This window comes from Ambystoma mexicanum, chromosome 11 (assembly GCF_040938575.1).
Source record: "Ambystoma mexicanum isolate Mex_15411 chromosome 11, UKY_AmexF1_1, whole genome shotgun sequence".
Lineage (NCBI taxonomy): Eukaryota > Metazoa > Chordata > Amphibia > Caudata > Ambystomatidae > Ambystoma > Ambystoma mexicanum.
In genome coordinates, this window is record NC_090934.1 from 924,829,524 (window position 1) to 924,848,769 (window position 19,246).

Below are 19,246 nucleotides of genomic sequence, written 5' to 3' on the forward strand. Positions count from 1 at the left end.
CATCCATTCTAGAGGCACGACTGTCAGCCAGTTCATACGGCCTGCCCATGTCCAGGATCTGCGTCAGAGTGAGCCCCGGTTCGCAGAGCACCTGAGCCAGAGTTTACCTGAATTGCAGCCTTGAATGATCTGATTTCTGACCATCCCCTCTTCGTTCTCCCACTGGCACGTGCTGGCCAGGTGCTGCAGTCTCCCACAGAAATTGTCAAGAGACTCGTCCTCATGCTGCCTCTTGCCACATATCATAAATCTGTCAAAGTCTTGGTTGGCCAGGGGCATGAAATGTTCTTTGAGAGCATCTTTAACAGCCTAGTAGGTGTCAGCAGGAGCATTCAGTGATTCAAAAATCTGATGGACTTCGGAGCCGGCGGCATAAATCAGCATCGCAACCTTCGCATCATCATCAGTCTCCCCAATGGCCCAGAAGTACTTTTCAAGTTTTTTGATCCACAAGAGCCACTTCGGCCCTAACTTAGACGGGGCCCCGACATGTCAAATTCTGGCAAGGGAGCAAGTGTGCCCTGTTGATGTGGCACCAATCTGATGGGAGGCTGTGCAAGAATCTGCACAACAGCTTGAGCGCCACCACCGGGGTTGCTCATGGTCACGGGCTGCACAGGCACCTCACCGTCCTTGGAGGCCACAAGTGTGGACTGGTGAACCCCTGCAGAACAACAGGATTAACAGGCACAGCAGAGAGATAGAGAATGAAAAGAATTTCCCTATACCAGGGCGTGTACAACTGCTGGAGCTGAAGCATGTCGAAAAATGGTCTCACAAGTTACCAGAAAGCAGGAAACCATCACCTGCATTCACCCTCATTTACCAACAGTCATCTTTTTTTTCTCCCAAAAATTGCCTGTAAAGGCATTCAATCTTATGCACCATAAGACATCTTTTCTTTTTTTTTTCATCAAAGAAATAAATTCTCCGAATTGCGCACAAGCACCCAGTCAGGGGCTGTAACCGTTGGAATTTGTAGATTGCAATCGTGCGCACACCCCACGGGTGATGCGCCCAGTGGGTGGTGAGAAAACGCTCCCAAATCCTTGTGTGGATGCGGAGCAAATCTCCCCCACTCGGCGGCGTCCTCGTCACCAATGTTGCACTCTTAATTATGCCCCAGTACCATTCCGTCGTGCGGCCCAGTCCCCCGTACCTGAAAGAATACAAGGAAGCACATCTGCATTCTACGGAGTCCCAGCGGCAACTGCCGGGCACAGGCTCCCTTTATTGGAACGCGCATGCGCAGCCTCGTTCTGGCTTGCGCATGCGCACATCACTCCGTAACCAGGACCATTTGGGGAGGGAAAGGGAAGAAGCGACTCTGACTGAGGTTAGAGGGAGGCTCTCCTCGGGCCTTCAGGGCAGTCACTAGACTGGGAAAAGGGACAGAAAAAGAAAGAGAAAGGAGGACACCAGGGTGCCGATATGAGGACCATATTTGCAGGGAAATGAATGAAGCAGCGCTGCTGTGAGGTTGCAGGAAGGATCTCCACGGGCCACATGAGAGCTGCCACTGGACTGAGGAGAGGGACAGAAGAAGAGTGAGGAGAAAGGTGGACACCAAGGGGCCGATATGAGGGCCATATGCAGAGGGAAAGCTCAGAAGGCCATTGGTGGCAGACAGCAAGTGAGGCAGGCAGCAGTTCACAGTGCTTAGGAACAAGAGTTGGAAACACGAAGGTGCATGAAGGTGCATGAAGGTGTGGAGAATCAAGAGAGAAGGAGTGAGACTGCAACATATATAAAGCTGGAAGATAAGGTGTCTACGGGGAAAGAAGCCAACCTGCAAGAGTGTGAAGGGCGAACATACCTGTTAGAGGGTAGTACACAATAGTGTGAAGAGAGCGTGCTAGGTAGGGAAGGAAACATGCACGTGTTTGTGGAGGAATGTCACAGGAAAAGGGAGCAAGGGCATAAGTGAGGGGTAAGAATACACATGTGTGGAGTGCATGAGAGAATGAGGCAAACCTACAAGACTGAGGAAAGAGCACACAATATTGGAGATGGAGCAGTGTAGAGATAGAGCACACACATATGGTGAATTAGCATGCAAAAAAACGGTGAAGGAAACGTGCAAGAATGGAGGATGTGGCATGCACCAGCTGGAAAGAAGTACAAGAGTGGGGGAGGCATGCAAGAACAGGGAGGCAGCATGAAACCGAAGGGAGGGAACACTTTTAAGGTGGATGGAGTATGCAGGATTTGGGAGGGAGCAAGGAGTTGGATAGAGAACAAGTGGATGGGAGCCAGAGCACAAGAGGTTGGTGGGGTGGCAACAGAGATGTCGGGATGTTGGTGGCTTAGCTTACAACTGGAAAATTGAAGGCATGGTGATGGTAATTGAAATACGTTCAAACCTTACTTTCGGCTTTCAAATAGAGTTCCAAACCCCATGAGGAGCCTCATTTCTAAATGAATTAACAAATATCTCTACCCTCTAATGGCACACCATTTGTCATGCCGCCGCGGGTATGGCGTGTGTGGAGTCGCTGGCATTTCTGTCCGCTGTAGCATTTCACTCCTCGTCTTTTCCCCGCACCGCTCTAGTCGTTGCACGCGAGCGTGACCCGGAAGTATAAAGCACTCCACTTCCGGGTCGCATACGCGTTGCAACGTTTCCGGGTTCCCTCCTGTGTTGTTGCCGCTCCCATTACTGGTGATATCCTGCTTTTCTGCTTTTTGTTTTCGCTGTTCCCACACAGCAGTGTTCCACCCTTTTGTTACCCTGCCTTGCACAGTGCCTTGTCCTTGATTTTCCTTACTTTTGCCTTTTTCCCTGTGCCTTTGCTTGCTTCGTTCCTTTTCCTCCCTTCCCTGTTTCTTCCGCCTCCTTTCTCTATCCCTTGTACCTATTTGGAACCTCTGCCTACCAGACCTGTGCCTGCTTACCGGACTGCCTGTGCCTATCCCTTGTACCTATTTGGAACCTCTGCCTACCAGACCCGTGCCTGCTTACCGGACTGCCTGTGCCTATCCCTTGTACCTATTTGGAACCTCTGCCTACCAGACCTGTGCCTGCTTACCGGACTGCCTGTGCCTATCCCTTGTACCTATTTGGAACCTCTGCCTACCAGACCCGTGCCTGCGTACTGGATTGTTCTTCCATCAGCGAACTTGCCTTCTTCGATCATCCACCTGAAATACTACTTCTAGGGGTTTTTGTGCCTTCTGGCTTTTTCCCCCTGTGAGGCGCTCTCGGTGGGATAACCCCCGTTGCCCCTATCTTAGTGGCACGGTGGCATCCTATCGAGGGCGTCCTTATCTTCACAAGAAAAAAGAGAAGCCTCCAAGACGTCAGGAAGGGAAGATCAAGAAGAAAGTGGAAGGTGAGGGGTTGGGGGAAGGACGAGAATCTGCTATTTCATCCGAAGAAGAAGATATAACCGACATTAGTGACAGTTTGCAACGCGCCAACAAGAAACTGAGATGGCAACCCCCCAGCAAGTACAGGAACTGGTAGCTGCCATCCAAAACCTTAACTTGGAGGTCCAGAACCTTAAGACAGCCAACGCAGCATTGCAGTTAAGAATGACTAAACGGGAGCGGCCCTCTGCAGACCTACCTTCGCTCCCTTGTGTATCAGGCAAATTTGATGGATCGCTGAAGCGAGTCAAGGAGTTCTTGGATGCCTGCAATCTCCACTTTTCCTTCCGCCTGCAGACGTTCGCATCAGATCATGCCAAGGTTGGATTCATGATTACCCACATGACGGGTAATGCCCTGGCGTGGGCCACCCCTTTGGTAAATCAACCAGATCCTGTGCTGCAGAACTATGAGGATTTCAAGACCTTGCTGCAGCAAACGTTTCTACGCACAGAAAGCACTTTTCTGGCCTCTGAGGACCTCTTACACATCTGCCAGGGAAGCACAGACCTTCTCTCCTACATCACTACATTCAAACAGATAGCTGCCGAAGCTGGCTGGCAGGAACAGGCTCAATACGCCATTTTCCGTCGAGGGTTGAGAGAGGATCTCAAGGACGAACTGGCACGTATCGCCCGTCCGTCATCCTTTTCGGATCTCATCACGGCCACCCTTCGGATTGATTTCCGGCTCTCGGAACGACGGTCAGAACGAAAGAAAAACAAACTCTACAGTCTCCCTCCCCTAGAAGCCCAGTCGCCTTCTTCTCTACCACCTTCACGCCAAGGCAAAGAGGAACCAATACAGATTGGTACTGCTCGTGCACCACTCACCCCAGAAGAATTAAAGAGACGAAGGGATGGCAATATGTGTATGTACTGTGGAGCCTCTAGCCATCTGCTACGGGACTGTCCAGACGTCCCTCCGAGGCATTTGGGAAACGAGCGCCCTCGGTGAGTGTTGGGACGCACTCCCGAGGGGTCATTCCTAGTCCTTACGCAACTCTGTCTGTGTCGTCTTCTGGGATACCGGAGGATTCTAGGTTGATGGTTCTGTCAGTCGCTCTTACTGTGGGCAAGACCGTGGTCCTAACTCAGGCTTTACTCGACTGTGGTGCAGCCGGAAACTTCATAGATACCTTGTGGGCTAAACAAAAGGGCATCAATCGTCTGGCCAAACAGGAGGATCAGAAGGTCGAAGGAGTGGATGGTGAGCCTTTGATTTCCGGCATGATCACCCACACCACTGAAGAATTACACCTAAGTATCCAGCAACATACCGAAAGGATCTCGTTTGACATCATCCGAGCAGCCCACTTCCCTATCATACTAGGGATAAGCTGGCTCCGAAAGCACAACCCTCACATAGACTGGGCAAAGAACGTACTCAGTTTTCAGTCCGCCTTTTGTAGATCAGAATGTCTACCGGAACCAAGGTTCGAGACAGTACAGACTGCCAGTGTTTGCGATTCCAGACTAATACACTGTCTTCCGCATCATCTACAGGAATACGCAGAGGTGGTGACAGAAAAGACGCCTAGCGACCTTCCTCTTCACAGACCGGAAGACTGCTGTCTGGATCTTGTTCCTGGTGCACTGGTACCTTTCTGTAGAATGTTCCCTTTATCCCTCTGGGAAAAACACTTCCTCCAGGAATATCTGGATAACAATCTGGCCAACGGGCTTATAAGTCCTTCAAAATCACCGGCTGGAGCTTCCCTGTTTTTCATCCCAAAGAAGGACACACAAGAGTTGAGACCCTGTATTGACTACAGCGGTCTAAACAAGGTGACCATTAAGTACAGATACCCTATGCCTCTTATCACCGAAATCATCCAAGCTGTTCATGGCGCCACAATCTTCACAAAATTGGATCTTCGGAATGCCTACCATCTTCTCCAGATCCAAAAAGGGGATGAATGGAAGACAGCTTTCAGGACCCCCTATGGGTTGTACGAATACCAGGTGATGCCCTTCGGGCTCGTTAATGCCCCTTCGGTGTTCCAGCGTTTTATGGACCAGCTTTTTTCAGACCTGCTGTGTCAGACCACGATTGTCTATCTCGACGACATACTGGTGTATTCAAGGACTCCGGAAGAACATGTAGTCCATGTCAAAGAGGTCTTCCAGAGACTAAGAGAAAACCACCTCTCGGTCAAGTTAGACAAGTGTGTCTTTTCTGCAACCTCTATCCCATATCTGGGTTTCATATTATCAAGTCAGGGTGTCGCCATGGACCCCCGCAAGGTATCCGCCATTTTGGAATGGCCTTCACCTAAATCCATCAAGGATGTACAAAGATTCCTAGGACTGGCGAACTTTTACCGGAAATTCATCTCCTACTTCTCCCACCGGATTGTACCTATTACCACCTTACTCAAGAAAAGCTCCAATTCATTTTCCTGGTCCAGCAAAGCTGAAGACAGTTTCCGCAATCTCAAGGAAGCCTTCTGTACCGCCCCCATCCTTCAGCAGCCAGATCAAGACCGGCCCTTCATTGTCGAGTCAGATGCTTCTTCATCAGCTATGGGGGCAGTTCTTTTGCAGGAACATCAAGGAGTGGAACATCCAGTCTCCTATTTTTCCAAAACTCTCAACGTCAGCCAAAGGAACTACTCAGTCATAGAGCGTGAATTACTGGCCATGAAGTCAGCCTGTTTGGAGTGGTATCTCCTCCTACAAGGAGGTAAACACCCATTTTCCATTAGAACCGATCACAGGAACCTACAAGTCCTGCGGCAGTTCGAGTGCTACAACACACGTCAAGCACGTTGGGCTCACTTCTTTGCCCAGTTGGATTTCGACATTACCTACATCCCAGGGCAACAGTATCTTGTCGCGGACTCTCTGTCTCGCAGAGGAGACTATGTGACCGAATCCGACAGGACACATGATCTGATGGTCCCTTTGCCAAGACGAATAGGAGTACTGTCCACGTTCTTAAGGCAAGTGAAAGAAGCTTCCAAAGGCGGTTTTGAATCCGAGAGACACCCACAAGACATCGTCTACGACGTCAAGGAAGGACTCTACTTTGTGGAAGGCAAACTATATCTACCCACTCCTGAATTTTGGAAATTGGCGTTGAATTGGTGTCACGACTCGAAGTTGGCAGGTCATCGAGGTACCAAGGGCACTTTGGATTATCTGCAGAGGCACTTCTATTGGCCGGAGATGAGACGAGGCGTGGCCTGTTATGTTCAATCCTGCGTGATATGCCTTCACAGCAAGAGTTCCCGTCTTAGACCTTTGGGACTTTTGGAACCTAATCCTGTTCCCGACGGTCCTTGGGAAGTCGTTTCTACCGATTTCATCGTGGACTTGCCCCCTTCCCAAGGGTTCACATGTATTATGGTGGTGATCGATTTCTTCACTAAAATGGCTCACTTCTTCACATTACCAGGTGTACCGATAGCAGCAGCTATGGCTGAGACATTTATCAAGGATGTCTTCCGTCTCTACGGGGTGCCTAAGAAAATCATCTCTGATCGAGGTAGCCAATACACCTCCTGATTCTGGAAGAATCTCTGCAGCCGTTTGGGTATAGAGAGAGCTCTAACGTCCGGGTTCCACCCTCAGTCCAACAGACAGACGGAACGTCTAAATGCCACCTTAGAGCAGTACCTGCGATGTTATATGAACCTTCAATAGGATAACTGGGTTTCTCTAATGCCTCTGGCAGAGTTCTCCTTCAATAACTCCTTTCATACTACTCTCGGTTTCACCCCTTTTTTCTGCAGCTATGGCTACCATCCCCGGTCCATACTGCCGGTCTCTAATGTCACCACCGCCTTACCCACAGTTGATTCCACTCTCGCCTTGTTGAGAGACGTTCACCTGCAGGCTAAACACAACCTTAGCGAAGCACAAATAAAATACAAAAGCCAAGCCGACAAACATCGTAAGCCAGTTCCTGATTGGGGGGTGGGTTCTCAGGTCATGTTCTCCACAAGATACCTACCACGATGGGTACACCCTTCAAAACTCTCCCCTAGGTTTCTGGGTCCTTACGAGATCACCCAAGCTATAAACCCGGTAGCTTTTCATCTAAAACTACCCATGAGCCTTCAGAGAGTTCACCCTGTGTTTCATGCCTCACAACTGAAACCATTGCATGCAGACATCTGGTCCCGTAAAGAAAAGAACACCCCCTTGCCTGCTACTTCGACCCAGGAGGAATTTGAAGTAGCCCAAATCTGTGACTCCCGATACCGCCGGGGACGGCTGGAATTCCTGGTACGGTGGAAGGGGTATCACTGGTCAGAAAACTCTTGGGAACCAGCCTCTCATGTACATGCCCCGCTTTTGGTCCGCAGGTTTTATCACTTTCATCAGGGTAAACCTGGGGGAGGCCTCCCTAGGAGGGGGCATACCGTTATGCCGCGGCGGGTATGGCGTGTGTGGAATCGCTGGCGTTTCTGTCTGCCGTAGCATTTCACTCCTCGTCTTTTCCCCGCACCGCTCTAGTTGTTGCACGCGAGCATGACCCGGAAGTATAAAGCACTCCACTTCCGGGTCGCATACGCGTTGCAACGTTTCCGGGTTCCCTCCTGTGTTGTTGCCGCTCCCGTTACTGGTGATATCCTGCTTTTCTGCTTTTCGTGTTCGCTGTTCCCACACAGCAGTGTTCCACCCTTTTGTTACCCTGCCTTGCGCAGTGCCTTGTCCTTGATTTTCCTTACTTTCGTCTTTTTCCCTGTGCCTTTGCTTGCTTCGTTCCTTTTCCTCCCCTTTTCCTCCCTTCCCTGTTTCTTCCGCCTCCTTTCTCTATCCCTTGTACCTATTTGGAACCTCTGCCTACCAGACCTGTGCCTGCTTACCAGACTGCCTGTGCCTATCCCTTGTACCTATTTGGAACCTCTGCCTACCAGACCCGTGCCTGCTTACCGGACTGCCTGTGCCTATCCCTTGTACCTATTTGGAACCTCTGCCTACCAGACCCGTGCCTGCTTACCGGACTGCCTGTGCCTATCTCTTGTACCTATTTGGAACCTCTGCCTACCAGACCCGTGCCTGCTTACCGGATTGTTCTTCCATCAGCGCACTTGCCTTCTTCGATCATCCACCTGAAATACTACTTCTAGGGGTTTTTGTGCCTTCTGGCTTTTTCCCCCTGTGAGGCGCTCTCGGTGGGATAACCCCCGTTGCCCCTATCTTAGTGGCACGGTGACATCCTATTGAGAGCGTCCTTATCTTCACAAGAAAAAAGAGAAGCCTCCAAGACGTCAGGAAGGGAAGATCAAGAAGAAAGTGGAAGGTGAGGAGTTGCGGGAAGGGGGAGAATCTGCTATTTCATCCGAAGAAGAAGATATAACTGACAGTGACACCATTGGGAAGAGAATACTAGGTTAAGATCTACATTGAGAGGCATTTCATAAGGTCTGAACCAATAGACAAGGTCCAGAGAGTATGCATTCCATGAAGGGCAGATAGAGCTGGTAGGAAAAGAACTGGAGGCGAAACGTGGGGGAGAGGCAAAAGGCCTATTGTGTTCTTGTTGGGCTACAACAAAACTTTATTGAGCAGAGGCAGTTTCAATAAAATATCCTTGTCTCACCTGTAAGTAGCTCAGGCCATACTCAAGACTTAACCTCCCAAAGATGCTGGAAGATCATTATGATGCAAAAGTCAAAATCACAATTGCAACACAATTAAGACACAATTAAGGATTAAAGGGTGTATCAACACTTTCAACCGAAAAGGGAGTCCCCACTAATTGTGTTGGTTTTTGCCAGGGGCCTGGTGTCAGGGGTAGCCCCAGTCATGAGCCAAAGTAAAGATGAAGTTTACTGTGATAACTGCAGGCATGTTACTTTATCGACACAAAGTGCTCCACCGGGGTCACATGCCATCATCATGATGCCCTTTTCCCGCTGCCCGTCCCCCTTCTTTGCTTTTACAGTTACATGCATTTTACAGTGATTTGGCCTAATTTCTTTTGATCTGTTGTGTATACATGCCAGCATGCCTAAATTGATTTGAAAAATGCTCAAAAGTATGATTTCTTTCTTTGCATTCTCAGTCTAGTAGTTTTGTTTTCGCTTTATAAATCTGGGCTTACAGATCCCGGCATGCAATGAAAAAAACAAGCTTGGACATGCACCTCCCGAATGGCATCTTGGAGAATCAGGCATGCAGGCCAGCTTCTGGGTACAGAAAGGGACCCCCCCCTCCATCCATTGTTATTGATATTAACGTGGTCCCCATGCATTCTTATTGATATCTCCACCTTGAGTATTTTCTAACACAATTCAAGAGGGACTACAATATAATAGAAGTCAACTGGTCCGCAAGTCTATAGGAGTCCAAACAGAGATGAACAAACTTGCAAGTTTTCTTCCAGGCCTTTTAAGCAACATCAGAATCACAAGGTCGGCCGGGCTTCGCGTGGATTCATTAGGCGTGATCACTGTGTGGAGCACAAACGTAAGAGTGGGCTTTAAGGGAATCCTGGATTTCAGACGCTCAACATGGGACACACAGTTGCATCAAACGGTGGTCTATAGTGCACTTCCCTCTCTTGTGGGAATTGAATAGCTCTAAACCTTTTTTGTCCAGGGGGTGGGTTTTGGCACGTGAGACCATTGGAGTGCATGGGTGTGTAAGGGTATTGTGGGGTGAATGAGCAGATTACATGGCAGGTGTCCCGACAAAAGCATGTGAGTCGAGAGGTCGGGAGTTGAAAAGTGGGAGGCGGTGCAAATAGAGAACTCTGCCACGCCGCCGCTGAGCAGAGGCAGCCTGCCTGTGCCTGGGCGCTTCTGAAAGAATATGACTGTAATGGAACCAAGATGGGTCCAATCAACGGCCCTGCAGCTGTTGAAATCACAGTGGAATAAGAAACGGTATTGGTGAGATGCTTCGCTATTTGCTTCACAATCACATTGAAAGTCTTGGAAATGAACGTAAGTACTCACTTATATATTCTGCAATCACACAACTTCTCCAGTTATGTCCCTTTCTTCTGGTTGTCTGTAAAAGAACCACACAAAGAATGATATGGAACCCACTTTCATAAAACCCCGAAATACACACTTTTATTTTAAATAAATCAAAACCTTTCTAAGGTCTGGTAAGTCATGGCAGGGGCAAAGTATGTCACTCCACAGAAACGCCATACACTCTGACACTACTACGGTGGTGATTTGGCACAGTATGAAAGCATATTAATATAACATAAACAACAGGTCCATGACCGCATACTTGGTATTCACTGAGCAGCTTTTTCACCCAGGCACCTTGAAATTCCGAGGACGAGGCACAGCATCAGCCTATTGACGGTACAAGAAACAATTGGTTCTGACTCGGTAGGCCATGTTGTTTATCATTTAAGAGAGTATGAGCTGTCATTGCGCTCTTATCACTTGCAGCTGTTCACACGAAAATATGGGGTCCCTCAGCCAATGTCAAGAAAGATGCAGTCAAACAGAAAAGATGCGGGTGAGGTAGCAGAGCTGGGGGACCCTTTTCAATCTTCTTCCCACCCTTGCATATAGAGGGACACATGGAATACAATGCTGCAAATCAGGAAGCCAGAGCACTAGGCAACTCTAGCAGGTAGAAGCTTTTCTTCCATACATTTCGTTTAACCCACCATAACTTTAATGGTGTTTTAATGCAGGTGACAGAGCCATATTGCACACCGAGGGGATAGGTTATAGTGTCTATGATGACCATAAAAATACAGCTCCAAGCGAAGGATTCTCGAGTTTGCCTTCATATCTCCGAGACAGCTCATCAGTCTGTGTAAACACCGTTTGGAATTGAAGACAAACTAAATCTGAGGATTTTACAAGTGATTGCAGAATGCAATCGGAACATGCTGGCATAAGTCAGGAGAAAGGATAGGTTGATCTGTTAATTGCACTTTTATTGTACCATTTAATGATCGGGTAATGTCGAAAGCCATCTGGTGTCGTAAACCTGTTTGCTTGGAATACAAATCCATTAGTGCTACCCTTTTTAAAAATACTTTGGTATCTGTTTCTGTTTGACTATCCTTAATTGCTTCTTTAAAAGGTTAATAGAATTTAGCACCCCAAAGCCTGTCAAGTGTCCAAGATCAACACTTCCCAGGTGAAAATGATTAAATGTCAATGACCAGCCTTCATGGGGTGACCGAGTGCACAGTGATTGAATGCTTGCATTTGATATTTCTGCTGGGAGGGCCTTCATCAGTTTCTTCACAACTGCTGCAGGAGAACACACACCACAAAGACACATTGGTGACATTCAGCTAATTAAGCAGGATTCGCAATGCCTTGCTGGTGACCTTCACTGAGGACACATTATAAATACGCTTTGCACTCAGTTAAGGGTTAATGCTAACCTGAGGTGACCAGGGAGACATACATAGCATACCACCCACAAGCCAAAGGGGTACAGAACGATCCAATGAAACCCTGCAAACTATGATCTTACAGAGGGATTCCATGACACCTTGGTATGAAATATTTGAATTCTTGCCAAGCTAAAATTGAAAGCAATGGGAGAAATAACTTCTTCACATGTAAGATATTTACCCTCATTAAAGTGATGTTTGCTCAAAGAGCTCTTTACATTAATTATTAAAAAGCCTTTGCCCCAAAATTAAATACCCAAACGTAGTCTTCCTGCACTAATGAATGCTTTGCACATCTTCAGCTATGCTTTACACACCGAAACCACAGCAGCGCACACCCTCAGCCACGCAGTACGCAGCCTCAATCGAGTGATGGACTCCCTGAACTATGTTCCGTGCCATGCCTACGAATCACCATCCACAATCTGCAATCCTTACAGCCCTTTCTCAAGGTTGGTTGTGGGAATGTTGCTGCCCTACCTAAAGCGGCATGTTGCTCGCCCCTTACCTGGTAATTGGCTCTGATTTGCTGTTTGTGTGATCATTTTAGAGGCGACTGGCACTCCTTCCCTTCCTATCATAAAGAGTTATATAAAGACATGGTTTTCTTACCATCATTATTATTGCAAGCACTTTACAGGAGGGCATCAGTCATTTGACAAGGAAATTGAAGGGACAGCACACAGAGCAGTAAGCAGCCAGAGGAAGCGATGACTAGTTCCGTAGAGTTCCCACTGTGGTGAAATGGGATTTCAGGGGCCGGGAGGATAAAAAGCATTTGGACAGGGGGAAGGAACAAAAGCATGAGAATTATGATCAGTGAGTGCCTATAATCTGTGCTAAGGCTTAAGCTGGGGCAGCTTTACTCATTCACCACGTGCCACTGTTGCTATTCAGTCGAATGCTTTTCCTTAAAAACGACTTTATCATTTTACTGAAGATGGGGTAGTTTGGTATATTGCTAAGGGGTGAATGAAGAGTCTTCTAGAGTTTGCGGAGCTGAATTCCCAGGGCCTTTGCCACATCGGCTTCAGGAATACATTTTTGCTATCAGATGGTCTGGGATTTAATAGAGTAAAGGGTCCTAGTTAAGCCTTGTCGAGTGATCAACTTCTGATGATATTCTGGACCCTAATCCCAAAAAGACTTGAGTGTCGGCCAAACTACTGTGAGCTTGATCCTGAGTGCCGCCGCCCACCATTTTAACATCTGTACGGCTGTTTGATGTGGCTGTGGTCCTATTGCCTGATTCTGCACTCTCCTCTGTTTCTCTATCAGGTTTTTGGGGAGATTGGTAGTAGACTAAGTCTACGATCGCTATGATTCTGCTCGGCTTCACACAGTGCTTCGTCTGGAGGACGGGCAGAGTCTTTACAGAGCAAGGGATGTTGGAAATTGAGTCCTTCCACCACTGTGCTGATGTTTGTCTCACCAAAGAGCTCTAAATCGACTATGAAGTCCAGGTTCCTGACCTTCTGTCTTGAAGCAAGAGCAGTTCACAACAGGGCTGTTGATCCTGTTTGTCTCCCTGGGGAAATGACCTCCATTTGCATGCCATGAAGGCAGGTGAAAGCTCTCACCTATCTAGCGGTAGATGTACAATGAGTATCTGGCTATGTTTCCTTCATGTCCCAACCACTGTCCATTTACAAGAGATTTGGTGCAGTTTTAGCCTAAAGCTCAAGTTCTAATTGGTAGTGATACTTTATGTGAACAAGTGCACGCTGCTTAATTGGTGATTGGTCAGTGAGGATTTAGGGCACTCTGTGGGGGACACTCAGATTCAAAGATTTGGTGTCTGCAACCTGATCCTTTGGCTGTGCTTGTTGGGAAATGAATGGATTCATTTCAGATGGATCCCCAATAGTCCCATCCATAACTGTAAAATGCACTCTTATGTTATTGTGACCTATGATATCACTGGCTGCTGAGAGGTCAAGGACAAAAACATCTTGGTGACATCGCTCATTGGTCATTAGAAGCTCCACCTCTGTGTTTATCACAGACTCAATTGTTTCCTAAGATTGCATTTCATAGGTAGTTGAAATCTGACTCTATTCCTGACCTACTAAACATCTCTTTTCAACGTTTCCTTTGGAAAATAATGTTGCTAAAAGAACTATGGCAAAGGGATTTTTTAAGGGCATGTGAGGAAAAAGGGAAATCTATGCTCATCGTGTTGACTCCCCATGTTGAATTGTGCCTGGGGCCCTATCAACTAGAGGGCAATATTTAACTGATGGTGTTATGCGTCGCATATAATTGGCAAGGAGAGTGAAGCTCGAGTTGCCTTTGATAGGGCGCTGAACCCTGAGGTGGAACATGTCCCTTTGGTTGGTAGTCACCCATGTACATGGTAATGTTGTGTACTGGTGTCGTTCAGTTTCTTCTGTGTTTTAAAAGAAAGGAGGGTCCTTTACTCTAACAGCTAGCTCACTTCCTCCTATGAGTTGCTGATATGAGTTGGCAGTGGTGCTATGAGAGAACTGGCAAGAGTTTCTTTCCTGGACAACATGGTAGGTAGTGTGCAGGTGTGTGACCTCACTGCATTAAAATTTGATTTCCATATTTCACTACAGTGATATCATAGAAGGGGCAATGCTTAACCTGTATGAAAATAAGTGCCAGGGCTCAAATTGTTTCTAGTACGCTTGGGACACTGCAGACGGGCAGTTCCCCACCATTGCTGCCACCACCCACAGTTGCTCCCCACAGTGACGCTCATTGTGCTTGATGGATGCTCTGGCTATCCTCACTTCATAGTCATAGTGCCCTGGCAAACACCCCCACAAGTGAAGCACTGGAAGGGAGGTTATGGATTTTGGAATAGTGCATATTTGTAGAATTGGTTCAATGGGATCCATATAGAACATGTCTTCTCTCCTTTCCCTGATTGAACACAAAGGTAAAACAGAGTATGCAGTAGAGGATTTGGAAAGCATGATGGACACTCGGACATGCCCATACCAAAGCCTCTTGACTGCTGGTTCCCTATCCCGGGTCGGCGTCTTGGCCATTGAAGCATTGTAATTGATGACACCAGCCCCCGCTGGGCAGCAGCTTCAGCGGGGTCCCCGACATGTGCTTGCTCTTTGCTGAGGAGAGAGGAAGCTAGTCCATTCTTCCTAGTTTAACAGGAGACTGCCATCGTTCTCACGCATTCCTAGCAGGCTCGGTTTTCAGGTGAATCAAGAAATGGTTTATAGTAAACAAACATCTGGGCCATCCTCATGGTTAGTGGGCGTTTAAAGACCTCAGGCGGGACTGACATTCGGAGAGACTTCCTTAGAACCCAGGGAAATTATTTGTGGCGGCAAGTTCTCAACACCATTGAAACATCTGAATCCCAAAAGATAGATGGAAACACTGAGAACCTCTTCTTTGCTGTGTGCCTTTGGAAGGTAGCCTGTGAGATCCAGCCATGGGCCATCATTTATCAATCCTACACACCTTGGAATAAGCAATCCCTAATCCCCCCCAAATGTTCTCCAACACACTATGCACCAGAATGCACTAGTGTGGTAAACTCGAAATGACTGACGGGACACCCAGGTAACTAGGGTAACTTCTTTCATCCGCACATTCCTCTCTCCTTCGTCCTATCTCTATCCGTCTCCCAACGGTCCTACGCTCGCGTGCTAATGTTCGGTTCTCTAGTAGAACACGAACATGAGAGCTCAGGATACCACACCTAGATTTTAAAAGCAACAGACCCTTTATGGTTGGCATTTGGCAGCGGCAACCAACATGTGCCACCCCAGGAGGAGGCAGAGTGTTGATTCGAAGACCTGGAATTGACCAATTACCCAATGTATATCTATATACGATATAATCTCTCTCAACAATTCACTGCATTGAATGTACATCAGTGGGTTGAAGTATAAACCTTTTGTCTGGCCAAAACTGGCCCTCATTTCAACTCTGTGATGTTATGGGAGATGGTGTTACCGGAGATCTCACATTGCTCCTGTTAGGTATGAGAAGGTTGAGCTTTCTGGTACTTGTAGTTTTGCCTTCCCATTCGAAAAGCAAAACTACAGGTAGCAGAATGGAAAGACAAAGCCAATACTGGGCGAACTACTCACACCTGCCATGGTGCAACCTGGAATGCTTGTGTTGTCCCTCTGGGCAAACAGTTATGATTGAATGAATAAATGAAGGTCCGCGATTATGCTTAGAGGTTGAAGGGTTAGAGCCTTCAAGAGGACCAATGCAAGATGCTAATCTGTTGAAGGTGCCAGTCTTAACATCAAATGGCATGGCGACCATTGCACGGTTGAACTCGGAGAGGAGGCAGGGTGGCTTTTAGGAAGGCGAATAATAAACTCATACAATGTGCAACGTGCTGATGTGACAGCTACACTTTTCTTGTTTATGTAGATTTTCAATACTTTTGAACAGAATGTTGCGTTTAATTAAATTTATAGAACACGCGTTGGCGTGAAAGAAAATCAAAACTCAGTCTAAGTGTTATTTATTGATTGCAAAATGAGCGGCAATAAGTCAACTTAATGAGTGGTGAAATTGTATATTATTTTCAAGCAGAAAATCGGATTTCACAGCCGTAATGTGGCAACGTCGAAAGAAATAGATCTAGAAGAGAGGCCTGCGGGACTTTTTCGGGTCCCTCGCGGCGTGGGCAGGGCAGGGTGAGGCGGCCTGTGATTCTGGAATGGCGAATGGCTCCTGTGACCTGGCTGAGGTGGCCATCTCCATAGCGCGGCCTCCGCACAAGGACGGGACGGCCCCTCACAGTGAGGGCGTGACATGGAAGCTTCTGCGGTAAAAGCCACACGTGCAGCTTTTCGATCGGAGACGGCACATAAGGGAGTGTTTGCATCTTACCGAGGAAGGCTCACAGAGACAATCATATGGCTCACTAGTGGGCGCTTGGGTGTCTCACAGAGGGAGTGTGTGCCTCTTACTGAGAGGAGTCCATGTGCCTCACGGATTGGAGCTAGGGTGTCTCACAAAGGGAGCTTATACCTCTCCCTGAGAGGAGTCCGTGTGCCTCACTGATGGGAGCTAGGGTCCCTCACAAAGGAAGCTTATTTTTTTTATTTTTTACTTTTTTTTTATTACGAGTATATAATCACCGAAGTGATTTTTACAAGAAGATGAACAGGACATATAGTTGTGAATAACGAAAAAAAAAGAAGAAGGTAACGTAAGATTTCAAAAGTAAAAGCGAAGGTAAAAGCAAAAATAGTAGTAGAAAAAAGTAAAGATAGAAGATAAAACTGAAGAACTGGTAAACAATGAAAGCCAGGGTGGAAACACAGATGGTAAAAGTGAGGACGAAGGCAAAAAGAACAGGACAGAAGAGGATCACTCACCACAATCTGTTTGTGTTAACCCATTCTGGGGAGGCTGTAGTGCTGCTTGTACAAAGATCTGGTGCAAAATTCTTGTGGCTGCTATGGTCCAGGAAGGTCTCAAGCCTCCTATTAAGCGCTCCCACCAAAGATGATCTTCCCTCAGGTAGACATCCTTTAGATGGTGCAATATATATGGGGATCTAAATTTGTCTGTACCTGGACACAATAGCAAAAGATGACGTAATGTTTCTGGTTGGTCGGGGTCGTTACAAAAGCGGCAGGTGTTAGATGGTGAAAGACCTCTTGAATGTAGAATTTCGTTTGTAGGTAATAAATGTAACCTTGCACGAAGAAGTGTATTCCGAGTTTTTCTGTTTGGGTGTTTTATCAGAAAAGGTTGAATTACGTTCAGTTTTCTACATGTTGGAGGTAAATGGGTAGCACGTTTGTGCTCAGATGCCTTGTCCAATGTATTTATCCAATCCATTTCTTCAATTCGTGCTTTAGTTTTTGTTGGATTACCCATCAGTTCTTCCATCGAGCTGCCACAATTTTCAAGTTGATGTAGGCACATAAGCTCCCATTTAGAGAGTAACGTTGAGGTGTGTAGGTTCATCTCAGCCTGAACCATCAAAAAAATTGCCGCAGAAGTAGGATCTTTGATCTTCCTGTACAGCATGACTGACGCCCTTTTGACTATTGAGTCTAGAGAGGAGAGGGAGAGTTTGCGTCTTATTAAGGCGATCGGAGTCGAGGATGGTAAGTTCAGGACTGAGCGCCAAAAAAGACTCTCCAATCTAGCCCATAGGGAATGGGGTAAAGATGGCATTGCGTCTGCTCCATAAGTGATAGCTGGAATAACTTTGCCCCGGTAGAATTTAAGTAGGGGCATCAGTGAGAAGCGACCATATTTTTTGTCGAGTAGTTTCGCTTGAGAAACTAGTATTTTCATTTTTTCCACAAGATGGTGTTGCATCGCTGTATCTTTCGCTGTGGAGTCAATGAGGACTCCCAGGTATTTAAATTCTGTCACTTGTTCAATTTTGTTTCCTGTCAGGAACCACAAGTTCTTTTTCCTTTGGAGATTTTTTCCCAACACCATGATCTTTGTTTTCTGTTTGTTTATCTCTAAGTCATTATTTACTGTGTAAGTGTTCAATGCAGACAGCTGGCGTTGTAAGCCAATTGGGGTCTGATCCAATTGGATAAGATCATCCGCGTACAAAAGTCTTGGGATCTTCTCTTTGCCTAATTCTGGAGGAAATGCTCGTAAACCAATTATGGTTTCTTTGTAGTCTCCGAAATATGAGAGGAAGAGGGCTGGTGCTAAAGGGCAGCCCTGTTTAACTCCTCTGTCAGTAGTTATAGCTGACGAAAGCAGGCCTCTAGTGTTCAATCGTACCTGTACCGAAGTGGAAGCATGGAGAGCCTTGATGGGATTTAGAATTTCCTGTGGACAGTTCCATTTGGTAAGTTTCTCCCAGGGTTTCCTGCGATTGACAAGGTCAAAGGCCTGGGAAAGGTCTACAAATGCCAGATAAAGGTTCCTGTTGGATTCACAGGTTTGGCTTTCAAAAGGCTGAGAATAAAAATGTTTATTCTGGTACCTACACCCTTTTTAAACCCAGATTGAAAATGATCGTTACAGGGTGCACTTTTTGCCCATTGGTTGAAATGATCCAGTAAAAGGGAGCCGTAGATCTTCCATATAATGTCGAGCAGGGCCACTGGGTGAAAGTTCCTGGGATCATCTTTCCTACCTTTTTTAAATATAGGGATAATAATCGCAAAGGGAGCTTATACCTCTCACTGAGAGGAGTCCGTGCGCCTCACTGATGGGAGCTAGGGTCTCTCACAAAGGGAGCTTATGCCTTTCCCTGAGAGGAGTCCGTGCGCCTCACTGATGGGAGCGAGGGTCTCTCACAAAGGGAGTTTATGCCTCTCACTGAAAGGAGTCTGTGCGCCTCACTGATGGGAGCTAGGGTCTCTCACAAAGGGAGCTTATGCCTCTCACTGAGAGGAGTCCGTGCGCCTCACTGATGGGAGCAAGGGTCTCTCACAAAGGGAGCTTATGCCTCTCACTGAGAGGAGTCCGTGCGCCTCACTGATGGGAGCTAGGGTCTCTCACAAAGAAGTCTTTTGCATTTCACTGGTGGAGTTAGGCTGTCTCACAGAGGCAGCAGGCTCATCTCAATAGAAGAGTTATTGTGCCTCACTGATGG

The 19,246-nt window shown here is 47.2% G+C and overlaps 1 protein-coding gene across 4 annotated transcripts in view; it reads right to left on the reverse strand.

The window, feature by feature from the left end:
- Positions 1-19,246, reverse strand: part of TSPAN4 (tetraspanin 4) — a 3,410,446-nt gene that overhangs the window by 3,000,574 nt on the left and 390,626 nt on the right. For all 4 annotated transcript variants that reach the window (XM_069624016.1, XM_069624017.1, XM_069624014.1 and 1 more), the window contains exon 2: positions 10,283-10,337. The gene's annotated coding sequence lies outside the window, so the exon portion shown is untranslated. The remainder of the gene's footprint in view (positions 1-10,282; positions 10,338-19,246) is intronic.